The following is a 15,268-nucleotide window of genomic DNA, read 5'->3' as shown; positions in this document are numbered from 1 at the left end:
CTTGGGAAAACTGTCTCATCAGATGTCTGCTTCAATTCTGGGAAATCTTTTTTCCCCACACACATGTTTGCTTTAATCAGTAATGCCAAAATTAACATATTTGTGAATAGTCATACACTCATGTTTATGCTCAGGTCACAAGATAATGTGCAGGCCCAGCAGGGTTTGGTGCCTTCTCTAGGTGTGAATCCAACAGTGTATTCCTTGGAGTTTGGTTGCAGGGGCATTTCTAGCAAGGCTGAAGAGAGTTATTCTGGAGGTATCTTTTCCAATAGATGGAATCCTTAAGTTGCAAAGTGTGATCCTTCAGGTCTTTGTCTCCTAAGACTACACTGTGAAAAGATTTTTCTTCCAAAATATGGTTATTTTTAATAGAAACAATTGGCCTTTTGCATATTGGAGTCTCCATCTCTCCTTTTATCACCATGGGTCAAAACAAACAGGAGGAAGTGCATAGGGCATCCTGTGACTATTTCAAAGGGTGAGGGGTTATAAATTCCAAACAGGGTGAATCTGAGACTTAGAAGGACCAAGGGCAATGTTTTTGGCTATGGTATTTGGAGGGTCTCTACAAATATTATACATTAAGTCTTAATAATATCTTTGATGCATTCAACTAAATCAGACAATTGAGAGTGATGAGCACATTGAAAGTGTAAAGCCAGTCCAACAGCACACTCTTGATGAGTTACCTGACCTGTAAAATGGGTTCCTTGGTCACTGTGAAGTTTGACGGGAATTCCCCAAGATAGGGACAGTCTTCCTCAAAAGGATCTTAGCCTATAAGAGGCAGTGGCTCATCTGTAAGGGAAGGTTCAGTCCAGTGAGAAAACATACAATCTATGATTGAAACTTATTTGTATCCCTTAGATGGAAGAAATTGTATGAAACCCATTTGCCAGATCTCAAATGGCCCATTAGGCAATTTTATTTTATTTATTTTTATTTTTTTCATTTATTTTTATTAGTTGGAGGCTAATTACTTTACATTATTGTAGTGGTTTTTGTCATACATTGACATGAATCAGCCATGGATTTACATGTATTCCCCATCCCGATCCCCCCTCCCACCTCCCTCTCCACCGCAATCCTCTGGGTCTTCTCAGTGCACCAGGCCGAGCACTTTTCTCATGGCCATCAACCTGGGCTGGTGATCTGTTTCACCCTAGATAATTAATGTTTCGATGCTGTTCTCTTGAACATCCAATCCTCGCCTTCTCCACAGAGTTCAACGTCTGTTTTCTGTATTTCTCTGTTTCTCTTTTTCTATTTCGCAATATAGGGTTTTCTTTACCATTCTTTCCTAAATTCCATATGTATGGTGTTAGTATACTATGTAATGGGTTTTATCTTCTGGCTTACTTCACTCTGTATAATGGGCTCTAGTTTCATCCCATCTCATTAGAACTGATTCAAATGAATTCTTTTTAAATGAATTCTTTTTAATGGCTGAGTAAAATTCCATGGTGTATATGTACCACAGCTTCCTTATCCATTCATCTGCTGATGGGCATCTAGGTTGCTTCCATGTCCTGGCTATTATAAACAGTGCTGCGATGAACATTGGGGTGCAAGTGTCTCTTTCAGATCTGGTTTCCTCAGTGTGTATGCCCAGAAGTGGGATTGCTGGGTCATATGGCAGTTCTATTTCCAGTTTTTAAAGAAATCTCCACACTGTTCTCCATAGCGGCTGTACTAGTTTTGCATTCCCACCAACAGTGTAAGAGGGTTCCCTTTTCTCCACACCCTCTCCAGCATTTATTGCTTGTAGACTTTTGGATAGCAGCCATCCTGACTGGCGTGTAATGGTACTTCATTGTGGTTTTGATTTGCATTTCTCTAATAATGAGTGATGTTGAGCATCTTTTCATGTGTTTGTTAGCCATCTGTATGTCTTCTTTGGAGAAATATCTGTTTAGTTCTTTGGACATTTTTTGATTGGGTCATTTATTTTTCTGGAATTGAGCCTGCACGGAGTTTGCTTGATATATTTTTGAGATTAATCCTTTGTCTGTTGCTTTGTTTGCTATTATTTTCTCCCAATTGAGGGTTTGTCTTTTAGCTTGATTATAGTTTCCTTTGGTTGTGCCAAAAGCTTTTAGTTTCATTAGGTCCCATTTGGTTTATTTTTGGCCTTTTTTATTTTCCAATATTCTGGGAGGTGGGTCATAGAGGATCTGGCTGTGATTTATGTCGGAGAGTGTTTTGCCTATGTTCTCCTCTAGGAGTTTTATAGTTTCTGGTCTTACATTTAGATCTTAATCCATTTTGAGTTTATTTTTGTGTATGGTGTTAGAAAGTGTTCTAGTTTCATTCTTTTACAAGTGGTTGACCAGTTTTCCCAGCATCACTTGTTAAAGAGGTTGTCTTTTTCCCATTGTATATCCTTGCCTCCTTTGTCAAAGATAAGGTGTCCATAGGTTCGTGGATTTATCTCTGGGCTTTCTATTCTGTTCCATTGATCTATATTTCTGTCTTTGTGCCAGTACCATACTGTCTTGATGACTGTGGCTTTGTAGTAGAGTCTGAAGTCAGGCAGGTTGATTCCTCCAGTTCCATTCTTTTTCTCAAGATTACTTTGGCTATTCAAGGTTTTTTGTATTTCCATACAAATTGTGAAATTATTTGTTCTAGTTCTGTGAAAAATACCATTGGTAGCTTGATAGGGATTGCATTGAATCTATTGATTGCTTTGGGTAGTATAGTCACTTTGACAATATTGATTCTTCCAATCCATGAACACGGTATATTTCTCCATCTGTTTGTGTCCTCTTTGATTTCTTTCATCAGTGTTTTATAGTTTTCTATGTATAGGTCTTTTGTTTCTTTAGGTAGATATACTCCTAAATATGTTATTCTTTTTGTTTCAATGGTGAATGGTATTGTTTCCTTAATTTCTGTTTCTGTTTTCTTATTGTTAGTGTATAGGAATGCAAGGGATTCCTGTGTGTTAATTTTATATCCTGCAACTTTACTATATTTGTTGATTAACTCTAGTAATTTTCTGGTAGAGTCTTTAGGGTTTTCTATGTAGAGGATCATGTCATCTGCAAACAGCAAGAGTTTCACTTCTTCTTTTCCTATCTGGATTCCTTTTACTTCTTTTTCTGCTCTGATTGCTGTGGCCAAAACTTCCAACACTATGTTGAATAGTAGTGGTGAGAGTGGGCACCCTTGTCTTGTTCCTGATTTCAGGGGAATGCTTTCAATTTTTCACCATTGAGGGTGATGCTTGCTGTGGGTTTGTCATATATAGCTTTTTATTATGTTGAGGTATGTTCTTCTATTCCTGCTTTCTGGAGAGTTTTTAATCATAAATGGATGTTGAATTTTGTCAAAGGCTTTCTCTGCATCTATTGAGATAATCATATGGTTTTTATCTTTCAATTTGTTAATGTGGTGTATTACATTGATTGATTTGTGGATATTAAAGAATCCTTGCATTCCTGGGATAAAGCCCACTTGGTCATGGTGTATGATTTTTTTAATATGTTGTTGGATTCTGTTTGCTAGAATTTTGTTAAGGATTTTTGCATCTATGTTCATCAGTGATATTGGCCTGTAGTTTTCTTTTTTTGTGGCATCTTTGTCTGGTTTTGGAATTAGGGTGATGGTGGCCTCATAGAATGAGTTTGGAAGTTTACCTTCTTCTGCAATTTTCTGGAAGAGTTTGAGTAAGATAGGTGTTAGCTCTTCTCTAAATTTTTGGTAGAATTCAGCTGTGTAGCCATCTGGTCCTGGGCTTTTGTTTGCTGGAAGATTTCTGATTACAGTTTCGATTTCCTTGCTTGTGATGGGTCTGTTAAGATCTTCTATTTCTTCCTGGTTCAGTTTTGGAAAGTTATACTTTTCTAAGAATTTGTCCATTTCTTCCAAGTTGTCCATTTTATTGGCATAGAGCTGCTAGTAGTAGTCTCTTATGATCCTTTGTATTTCAGTGTTATCTGTTGTGATCTCTCCATTTTCATTTCTAATTTTGTTAATTTGGTTCTTCTCCCTTTGTTTCTTAATGAGTCTAGCTAACAGTTTGTCAGTTTTGTTTATTTTTTTCAAAAAACCAGCTTTTAGCTTTGTTGATTTTTGCTATGGTCTCTTTAGTTTCTTTTGCATTTATTTCTGTCCTAATTTTTAAGATTTCTTTCCTTCTACTAACCCTGGGGTTCTTCATTTCTTCCTTCTCTAGTTGCTTTAGGTGTAGAGTTAGGTTATTTATTTGACTTTTTTCTTGTTTCTTGAGGTAAGCCTGTAATGCTATGAACCTTCCCCTTAGCACTGCTTTTACGGTGTCCCATAGGTTTGGGGTTGTTGTGTTTTCATTTTCATTTGTTTCTATGCATATTTTGATTTCTTTTTTGATTTCTTCTATGATTTGTTGGTTATTCAGAAGTGTGTTATTTAGCCTCTATATGTTTGAATTTTTAATAATTTTTTTCCTGCAATTGAGATCTAATCTTACTGGACTGTGGTCAGAAAAGATGACTGGAATGATTTCAATTTTTTTGAATTTACCAAGGCTAGATTTATGGCCCAGGATGTGATCTATTCTGGAGAAGGTTCCGTGTGCACTTGAGAAAAAGGTGAAGTTGATTGTTTTGCTGTGAAATGTCCTATAGATATCAATTAAGTCCAGTTTGTCCATTGTGTCATTTAAAGTTTGTGTTTCCTTGTTAATTTTCTGTTTAGTTGATCTATCCATAGTTGTGAGTGGGGTATTAAAGTCTCCCACTATTATTGTGTTACTATTAATTTCCTCTTTCATACTCATTAGCATTTGCCATTAGGCAATTTTAAATGTCCAGTAGCAGTTCAAATAAGTTTGCCTGTGTTCTATCTGGGACAAGCAGGATAAGTGGGACAGGTACTTTTTGTAGCCTTGTTCTTGCTTAAACAGCCAATGTTCATTCACGAATGCTATCACTTTGTCAGTAGACCAGTAGTTTAACCCACAATGGAGAGGAGTGGAGATTTTAGAGTTTTTAGTAGGACTGCGTTGTTTTTTTGTTCCGAGCCAGAGCTTTCTCCTTTTATCAGACTGACATTTGTTGAATTTCTTGACAGTCTTATTTTTCTTTTTCTGAGGCCAGTTGTGGGTTTCTCTTGCCATGTTTTCTAAATTATCATTTGGGGAAATATCCCTTTAGATCATGGCAGTGATTTGACCGTTCTTAATCTCTTTAAGGACATAATTTCTTGCAGGAATATCAGCAACACGATTTCCTTTAGCTTTCAGAGAGTCGAGTTTAGATTGTCCTGGAATTTAATAACAGCAAAAGTGTCAGGTAAAATTTTTTCTTCCAATAATTCCTGAACATAAGGGCCATTTTAAATTTTATTTCTGCTGGAAATAAGGGAGCCATGGTGCTTCTGCAACAGTCCAAAATTATCAGATACTCTGAAAACATCTTCTATCAGTTAAATATTGGCAGTTTTGCCCTTGACCACAGTACAGTTGTGTGTGTAAGAGTGTATAATTGAGCCTGTTGGGCTGAAGTAACAATAGGTAAAGATGCTGCCTCAACAACATCAAAATGAGTTGCAATAGCATACCCAGCACAATATTTACCATTGTCATCTCTTAAATAAAAACTACCATTGAATCGTGAGAAGTCAGCGTTACCCAGGGGAGTTTCCTGTAGATCATAGTGAGGAGTCAGGAGGTGGTAAATTAGTATTAAGTAGTCATAAGGGACTTGATCCCTGATGGAGGGCAGAAGAGTAGTTATTATAGCATAAAAGAATTATGTGAGAGGCAGTTAACAAAGGACTTCTTAGGAGGTAAGGTGGCTGAATGAGAAATGTTGACTCTTACTAGAATTCAGAAGAGCTTCTACTGCATGAGGTACAAAATTGGTTAAAGGAGATGACACAGCAAATTTCTTGGTGATCTTAAAGGAAAAAAACAGTGACTGTTCTAACTTTCAGGCAAGTGGCACATCCCCATTCCACCGGATTCAGTTGCTGGTTATGGTATCTTCTGAACTAATGGTGGTCCTCACGTTTTTGGGTGAGTACCCCAAGGGAAATGCCTTCCTTTCTATACATAAAAAGGAAAAAGAGTCTGATAATTGAGATGACAAGGGCAAATAGGTTCATCAAACTCTCCTTTAAGTGCTTAAAAGCTATGTTGTTCTGTTCTTCCCATAAAATTGGGTTGGGGTTGTTATTGTTTTCTAAAGCATACAGAGATTTGACCATAAGAGAGAAATCTGGAATCTAATTTAGGCAATAACCAACTGGCCCAAGAAATTGTCATGGTTGGTTCTTAGTTTTGAGTTTTGGAATCATAGTTCAGTTCAATTCAGTTCAGTCCCTCAGTCGTGTCCAGTGCTTTGCGACCTCATGAGCCGCAGCACACCAGGCCTCCCTGTCCATCACCAACTCCCGGAGTCTACCCAAACCCATGTCCATTGAGTCAGTGATGCCATCCAACCATCTCATCCTCAGTCGTCCCCTTCTCCTCCTGCCCTCAATCTTTCCCAGCATCAGGGTCTTTTCAAATGAGTCAGCTCTTTGCATGAGGTGGCCAAAGTATTGAAGTTTCAGCTTCAACATCAGTCCTTCCAATGAACACCAGGACTGATCTCCTTTAGGATGGACTGGTTGGATCTCCTTGCAGTCCAAGGGACTCAAGAGTCTTCTCCAACACCATAGTTCGAAAGCATCAATTCTTCAGTACTTAGCTTTCTTTATAGTCCAACTCTCACATCCATACCTGACTACTGGAGAAACCATAGCCTTGACTAGGTGAACCTTTGTTGGCAAAGTAATGTCTTTGCTTTTTAATATGCTATCTAGGTTGGTCATAACTTTCCTTCCAAGGAGTAAGCGTCTTTTAATTTCATGGCTGCAGTCACCATCTTGCAGTGATTTTGGAGCCCAGAAAAATAAAGTCAGCCATTGTTTCCACTGTTTCCCCATCTATTTGCCATGAAGTGATGGGACCAGATGCCATGGTCTTAGTTTTCTGAATGTTGAGCTTTAAGCCAACTTTTTCACTCTCCTCTTTCACTTTCATCAAGCAGCTCTTTATTTCTTCTTCACTTTCTGCCATAAGGGTGGTGTCATCTGCATATCTGAGGTTATTGATATTTCTCCTGGCAATCTTGATTCCAGCTTGTACTTCCTCCAAACCAGCATTTCTCATGATGTACTCTGCATATAAGTTAAATAAGCAGGTGACAATATACAACCTTGATGTACTCCTTTTCCTATCTGGAACCAGTCTGTTGTTCCATGTTCAGTTCTAACTGTTGCTTCCTGACCTGCATACAGGCTTCTCAAGAGGCAGGTGGCCTGGTATTCCCATCTCTTTCAGAATTTTCCACAGTTTATTGTGGTCCACACAGTCAAAGGCTTTGGCATAGTCAATAAAGCAGAAATAGATGTTTTTCTGGAACTCTTTTGCTTTTTCGATGATCCAGCGGATGTTGGCAATTTGATCTCTGGTTCCTCTGCCTTTTCTAAAACCAGCTTGAACACCTGGAAGTTCATAGTTCATGTATTGCTGAAGCCTGGCTTGGAGAATTTTGAACATTACTTTACTAGTGTGTGAGATGACTGCAATTGTGTGGTAGTTTGAGCATTCTTTGGGATTGCCTTTCTTTGGGATTGGAATGAAAACTGACCTTTTCCAGTCCTGTGGCCACTGCTGAGTTTTCCAAATTTGCTGGCATATTGAGTGTAGCACTTTCACAGAGTCATCTTTCAGGATGTGAAATAGCTCCACTGGAATTCCATCACCTCCACTAGCTTTGTTCGTAGTGATGCTTCCTAAGGCCCACTTGACTTCACATTCCAGGATGTCTGGCTCTAGGTGAGTGTTCACACCATCGTGATTATCTGGGTCGTGAAGATCTTTTTTATACAGTTCCTCTGTAGGACACCATGAAATATATCTGGATGTAGTTTCAGCTGTAGTTCTGATATCAAATTCTCTAAATATCAATCCTGGATTTGGGCAAATACAGTTTTTCTTTGGTGACCTTGTGTTTCTTTAAGGTTAAAAGCTTTAGCTAGTGGATACTGTCTCCCTGTGAAGAGGTTTGAGAGGGAGAGCAAAGAAGCAAATCATCCACATACTGCAACAATGTTGAACCTCTATTGAATCTTATATCATCCAGATGGATTAGCCTCCAGGATTTGTGAGAAATAAGGACTCTCAGTAAAACCCTGGAGTGTTACTGTCCAGGAGGATTGTTGTTTTTCCCAAGTGAAGGCCAAAAGGTACTGGCTAGCTTCATCAGCCAGAATACTAAAGAGTGCACTGCATGTATCAATTACTGTTAAGGAATTTACTTCCAGTAGGAATGGATATCAGTAATGTAAAAGGATTAGGAACAATAGGGTGTGTGGGATAACAGTGCTATTTATTAGGTGGGGATTCCTGGCAAATCTCCACCCTCAGCCCTTAGGTTTTCTCAACAGCAAAATGGGAGTGCCACAGCGACTAGTACAGGGAATAAATGAGGCCTTGTGCTTTGTAATGTTCTGCTATGGGCTCTGTGCCTTGAAGGACTTGTTTACTTATAAGCTACTGATTAATTCTGGGTAGAGGTTTTGAGAGATCTGTTTGAATCTTGATGGGAGGTGCACTGTGAATTTTCACTCACTTGGAGCTTTTGCTCATAAGGAAGGTAGTAGCTGATTCAACAGGGACAAATGATTGATGTTTCCAGAATCAGCTGTAGTGTCATCAGAGATAGGACCAAAAAAAAAAAAAAAAAAAAAGATGTCAAAGGGTCATTAAATTTCCTGGTTTGTTACTTTGATCATTACTGTCAATTTTTAGAATTATTTCCTCCTTTTGTGAATAAGAAATTCTGGCATGTTTCTCTAAGAAGTCTTGACTAATAAAATGGATAGATAGGCATAGAAGAACTAAGGAGAAAAATGTGCATCTCTCTCAAAGGGCCTAAACAAAGAAATTATATTCAGAGACTGAAACCTCTTGAGGTCTGTTAAAGATGCCAGTATTTGAACAATTTGCTCTGAGCAGAGGCTGTTTTATGCTAGTGGAGTTGAGCACCAAGAGTGTGGTTCTGGTGCCAATTAGGAATAGAAGATATTCTTCCCCAATCTGCGAAAATGTTTTTCAAGCTGCTTAAGAGGAAGGGATGGGACAAGCCCCTGTAGCTCTTTGGAGCCCTATCACTGAGAATTGGGAGGGCTTTGGAGGGCTGAAGCCACCTGAAGTGCTTAAATTTGTAAGAATATTGCTTCCAGTGTCCTGTGTTTGCAATACTAGCAGAAACTAGATGGTTTTCCTTTTGTATAGGAGTTTTTATTGGTTGGAGTTGAAGAGTTTTGGCTGTCTTCCTTTGAGATGGCTCATTTACAGTATGAGAGAGCTGGTTTTGCCAGATTAACTGAATCTGGAGTGGACTTCGTTTCTCATTCCATACTGGTCCTTTTTACTAGAAGGGTTCCAGTTCAGTCCATTAATAAAGTGTTAAAAGTACCTGGTTGGAATTAACATATGAATGAAAACTAGAATTTTATTTAGAAATAATCTGAAGTCAATTGTAATAGTCGTGAATAGATTCATCATGTTTTTGCATGCAAAGCTCCAGGTTTGGTAAAGCCCTAAGAACTGCTCAATGAAGTTGCCTTGCCTGATCATATAAGTTAGGAGGCTGGTTTCCCAGTTGTGATTCTAGAGACCTTTTAGGATTTTCCCACTCAGAAGTTTTCATCCAGCGCTGGACTTGCCTTCACTGACAAGCATGTGAACTAGCTGATACAAGTCAGAGAAACCAAACTGATAAATTTGAATGACTACATAACATTCCTCAGCCAATCTGCGAGGATCTTTGGTTACTTTGGGAGAGACTTTAACTATGGCTGACATATCAGCTTTAGTCCAGGGAACATGAGATTAGGTGTTTAGCCTCTGGATACTTTAAAAGCCTGATTTTAAAGGGACAGGTTCTGAGATGTTCAGAGAAAAAGGGAGTAGGGAGAGTTTCAGAGGAAAGGGGAAGTTTAGCAGGAGAATTGGTATGGGAAAACTGAGGGCGTCGAAGGGTCGTAGGTGGCAGTGAAGTGAAGTGAAAGTCGCTCAGTCATGTCCGGCTCTTTGAGACCTGGACTATACAGTCGATGGAATTCTCCAGGCCAGAAACTGGAGTGGGTAGTCTTTCCCTTCTCCAGGGGATAGTGGCATAGAAAGGAGTGAAAATGATTGTGCCAGAGGTGGAGTCTAATCTTGAGGAACTAATGGAGAGAAACAAGATGGCGCCAGAGGCAAGCCTGAGACAAAGGAGCCGAGGAATACTAGACTGAGGCTTCAAGAGTCAGTTTTTCTTTCTTCAGTGATTTGTTTGTCTCCATTACTTTAAAATCTTACTTTGCAGAGGGGAGATTTTAGACTCCTGAAAAGGTCAGAAAACCTCAAGATACCAGTTGAAATAAGCTTTCCATTCAATTCTGGACATTTTTGAGCTATTCTAATCCAGTTCAGCTTTAACAAAATTACATTTGAGGATTTCAAAAGTTCCCCATAATGACCATTAATACTGTAAATTACCTTTGGTCAGGTTGGTGCATTTAGTTAAAAATGCACATGAGGAAGGAACGCAGTTTTTAAACACAAAATCTGCCAGAGTCCCTGTGGAGCAGGGGTGGGGGGAGGCACCCTCAAGATATTTAGATAACTGGCATCCCATTTCTTGGAGATTTTTCTCTAGAGTAAAAGAGCAGTTTTCAAGTAGCTCACATAGCTCAGTGTAGACAGCTTGCAACTCATACAGCCTGCAGGCCTAACACCTGCCAATCCTAAGGAGGCAGCTTAGTCTCTGACAGCCCCTATTTTAAAAGAATGAGCCAATGGCTGAACTGGCACAGATTCAGTGAAGCAGCCCTTGTTCCTGAAGGAATGAGCTGCTGGCATTTCAGCCAGCTTTAGCTGAAACAGTCTGATCTCAAAATCAGACTGAAGTGTCAAATGACTACTTGCATACAGAAGAAAGCCTTAACCCGTAAGATGAAATCTTAAAAGGGATCCCTAAAGGGACTGGGGAGCTTCAAAAGCAAAGAGACTGTGAGCTTGGATCCAGGAGAAAGATACACATTTAAACTCCAGGGATCAGCAAGAAAAGCAATGAGCTCAATGGGTTCAATTTTGGATACCAGACCTGTTTGCTCACTAGCTGTGCAGTCTTTTTTTTTGGGGGGGGGGGTTGGTGCTCTTCTCTTGTCCCTATATAGAGCATCAAAATGTTGACCTAGAATAAATAGATTACCAGGTATTTCTCCAGCCAAAATGGGTTTATCTGGGATCAGCAGGGAATCGCAATTCAGAATCTGCAACTGCATGTGAGTCTCATTTAACAAAGGAAGGAGAAAGCTTTTATAGAGGAGAAAGGAAGTTGGGAGGGCTGTAGTTAACAAACAGTCCATGGCTTTTCATTGGCTGAATCCTTGTCAGGAAGGGAGAGGAATTTTTCTTCTTTTGAAGGGTTCTGCTGTCACTGGAGGGCCTGGGAACTCCCCTTTCTGGTATCCCAATTCTATTTAATTAAGATTTCTGTTTATTAATTTTTTTACAGGAATTCTTTGTATCTTAGGGACAGTTGAGTCTTTTTCACAAAGGAAACAATATTTGGATGGGTTTTTAGGCGAAGGCCCCAGAAATGTTAAAACCTAGTTCTCTGCCTTATTTGAATATGCTTTCCAGAGAGTTGTAGTGTCTCCTCTTCTGGAAATCACTAAGAACATTAAGAATAGTGTAGGTTACGTTAGCGATCTTGCATGGATTGCAGACAGTTCACAAGGAAAATGAAGACTTACTAGAATAACTATATTGGAGCTGTCTGCAAAGAGAATGAGCTGCCTGGATAGGCAGCAAACTTACATAACTAAAAAAAGTTCAAGCATGAGATACATTGTAGAGGGAATTCAAATATCTCACTCATTCTAGGATTCTAAATTTTACACTTGATCTTAGCCAAAAGGCCGAGAAGTTCTAAGTTTTATAGTCCCAACCAGCTCTGAGATTCTGAGTCTGATGTATAAGCATTGCATACCATTTGTTGTTGTTGTTGTTGTTTTTCAAAGACAATGCCAATTTTGTACTTTATTTCTATAAAAATAACTTATATGTCCACTTGGGGGTAGTAAAGTATTTTTCAGTATCTCCAGGGAACTTTCAGTATTTTCTCTGCAAATACATTAGATGTAAGTGAAAATAGCACCGACTAGTTGTGTTATTTCTTTTATTTTATAAGTGACAGTTTCTTCTAGTGCATAAACAAACACAATAGGAATTACAGGCAAACAGATTTCATTTCCTTTTTTCCCCCTGTAATGTCCAGAGATTTAAAAACAACATACAGATTAAAACTCTTTTATTAGCAACAGATATGCCCAGAAGCTGAATGATATTTGAGTTAACTCTATAATGGTAGTTTCATTATATTCAGTTCACTAAGATAGTCCCAAGATGGTTTGAAAATTCCTGAGTTGTAAAGATTGGCCAACACTTGAATTATTCTCCTCTTAAACTGTTTCAGAATTTTTACTGTTTTTTTTTTGGTTTTTTTTTTACCACCATAATAACAAATTACTATGAAACTCAGTGGCTTAAAACAATGAACCTTTATTATCGCACAGTTTCTGTGGATCAGGAGCTTGGGTGCAGTTTAGCTATGTAAGCCTGGCTCAGAATTTCTCAGGAGGCTACCATCAAGGTGTCCACAGGCCTGCTGTCTTTTCAGGGCTTGACTGGGAGACAATCTGCTTTCAAGCTCACTGGCAACTAGCTCCTCTGGAGAAAGCTAGCTAAGAGAGAGGGAAAAGGAGGGCATGTCAGGAGAGAAGCCAGTCTTTTCTGTAATTTAATCTTAAAAGTGACATTTCATCATAGGCTATTTGTTAGAAGCAAGTCAGTATCATCTCGCCCAGACTTAAGGGGAGGGAATTACAAAGGACATGCGTTCCAAGGGATAGGGATTATTGCAGGGGGCTGCATTTTATAGGCTGCCTAACACTAGACAGATTTCACAGTTATGTAATTTTAAGTTATTTCTCTTTTGAATTATTGCTAAAACAGTGTTCAGCACTTAATCAGATTTCCACTTTACGGGTGGTCCACTTTACGGGTGGAATAACCAGAACCTGTCTTGCCCTGGTGTCAGTCAACATGGATTCTGGCCTTTCCTCTGTGCTAACTAGCTGTATTACCCCAGGTTTAAGTCCTGAATCTTGGTTTCCTTATCAATAACGAGAGGCAATTTGATTATACTCTTTTTTAGAATTTAATTTTTATTTTATATTAGAGTATGATTGATTCACAATGTTATGTTAGTTTCAGGTAGACAACAAACTGATTTAGTTATACATATGTGTATATTCATTCTTTTTCAGATTCTTTTTTCATATAGGTTATCCCAGAATATTGAGTAGAGTTCTCTGTGCTATGCAGTAAGTCTTTGTGGATTATCTGTTTTATGTATAGTTGTGTGTATATATTAATCTCAAATTAGGAGTTTGGGGTTTCACTCTTTATTAATAAGATCCCTTCTAGTTTGGTTATTGTTTTCCAACAAGAAAGGTTCTGTTCTGTTCTGTTCAACTCTTTCCTTTAGACAAGAATTTCTTAGCCTCAGCACTGTTGATATTTGAGGTGGATTATTCTTTGTGGTTGTTGCATGGTGGAGGTTGCCTTGGGCCTTGTAGGGTGATGAGCAGATCCCTGGTCTCACTTGATGTCAGAAATTTGTGCCAATCAAAATGTCTCTGGACTGTGAGGACCACAGATCTAGGCAGAGCTATACTTAATCTAGCAACAAAAATGATTTCCTTTTCTGCAATATTTTGATTTTTCTCCACTAAGAAAAGAAAAAAAACCAAACTACAAATTAGCAAATACACAAGAGTTAATTTCTGTATTATTTTGAGTTACTTTCTGCAATATTTTGATATTTTCCATTAAGAAAAAACTCTATAAATTAATAAATACACAAGAGTTACTAACTTAACAAGTATTTGTAGTTTAAAAGAGAAAGGATCTTTGGAGGCATAAATTCAAGGCCTAGAGAAAACAGTATTGCTGTTTTCTTTTTTTTTTTCCATTTATTTTTATTAGTTGGAGGCTAATTACTTCACAACATTGCAGTGGGTTTTGTCATACATTGACATGAATCAGCCATGGAGTTACATGTGTTCCCCATCCCGGTCCCCCCTCCCACCTCCCTCTCCACCCGATTCCTCTGGGTCTTCCCAGTGCACCAGGCCCGGGCACTTGTCTTATGCATCCCACCTGGGCTGGTGATCTGTAGTGTTGCTGTTTTCAGTGACACTGTCAGGGAGTGGGGTAGAGGTAAGACACAATTCATCTTAATCATGAAAAATACTTATTCCACAGAAAATAATGAAACTACTGGATAATATTTTCCAGGCTTCACAGAAGTGATTGTGTGAAAGTACACATCTGTGATGGGTAATTTTATGTGTCACCCTGACAGGATCATGGGGTGGGATCCAAACATTTGGTCAGACTGTTTTCTGGTTGTTCCTATGAGGGTGTTTCTGAATGAGGTTAACATTTGAGTTCATCTGGATTAGAAGAATGAGTAAAGCAAATTGTCTTCTCTAATGCAAGTGGACCTCATCTAGTCAACTAAAGACCTGAATAGGACAAAAAGGCTGAGTTAGAGGGAACTTTGCCTGCTTGGCTGATTAAGCCGGGCTACTGGCCTTCTCCTGTCCTTGGGCTGGAAATTATATGATGGACCTGCCTTTCCTGATTCTCAGGCTTTCAGATGCATACTCTGTGACTACACTACCAGTTCTCTGGGACTCGGTCTCCAGCTTGCTTAAGATCCTGGCTCTTCTCTGAGTTCATAATCACATGAACCAGTTCCTTATGATTAATCTCTTTCTGTCTCTGTCTCTCTTAAGATGGATGGAAGAATTTCAGGCAAGTCACAACTTTTCTAAGCATCATATTCCAGGGCCCAGCACTATGTAGCACTTGGGACATTTCTCTGTCCACCACAGGGTCCTCCTGTTGCCATTCTCAACTCCCGAAAGCCATTGACAAGGATGTTCTCTTTGGTCAGACTTTCGTCAGCCTCCTTGGAGCCCTCTTTTTGCTGAGGCCTCTCTTTGGTCCCTATCTTTTTTTTTTTTTTTTTATTGAAGGATAATTGCTTTATAGAATTTGTTGTTTTCTGTCAAACCTCAGCATGAATCAGCCATGAAGTGAAGTGAAGTCGCTCAGTCATGCCCGGCTCTTTGCAACCCCATGGACACCAAGCTCCTCTGTGCA

Source organism: Cervus canadensis, chromosome 4, assembly GCF_019320065.1.
Source record: "Cervus canadensis isolate Bull #8, Minnesota chromosome 4, ASM1932006v1, whole genome shotgun sequence".
Taxonomy (NCBI): Eukaryota; Metazoa; Chordata; class Mammalia; order Artiodactyla; family Cervidae; genus Cervus; species Cervus canadensis.
This window is presented reverse-complemented; position numbering follows the sequence as displayed.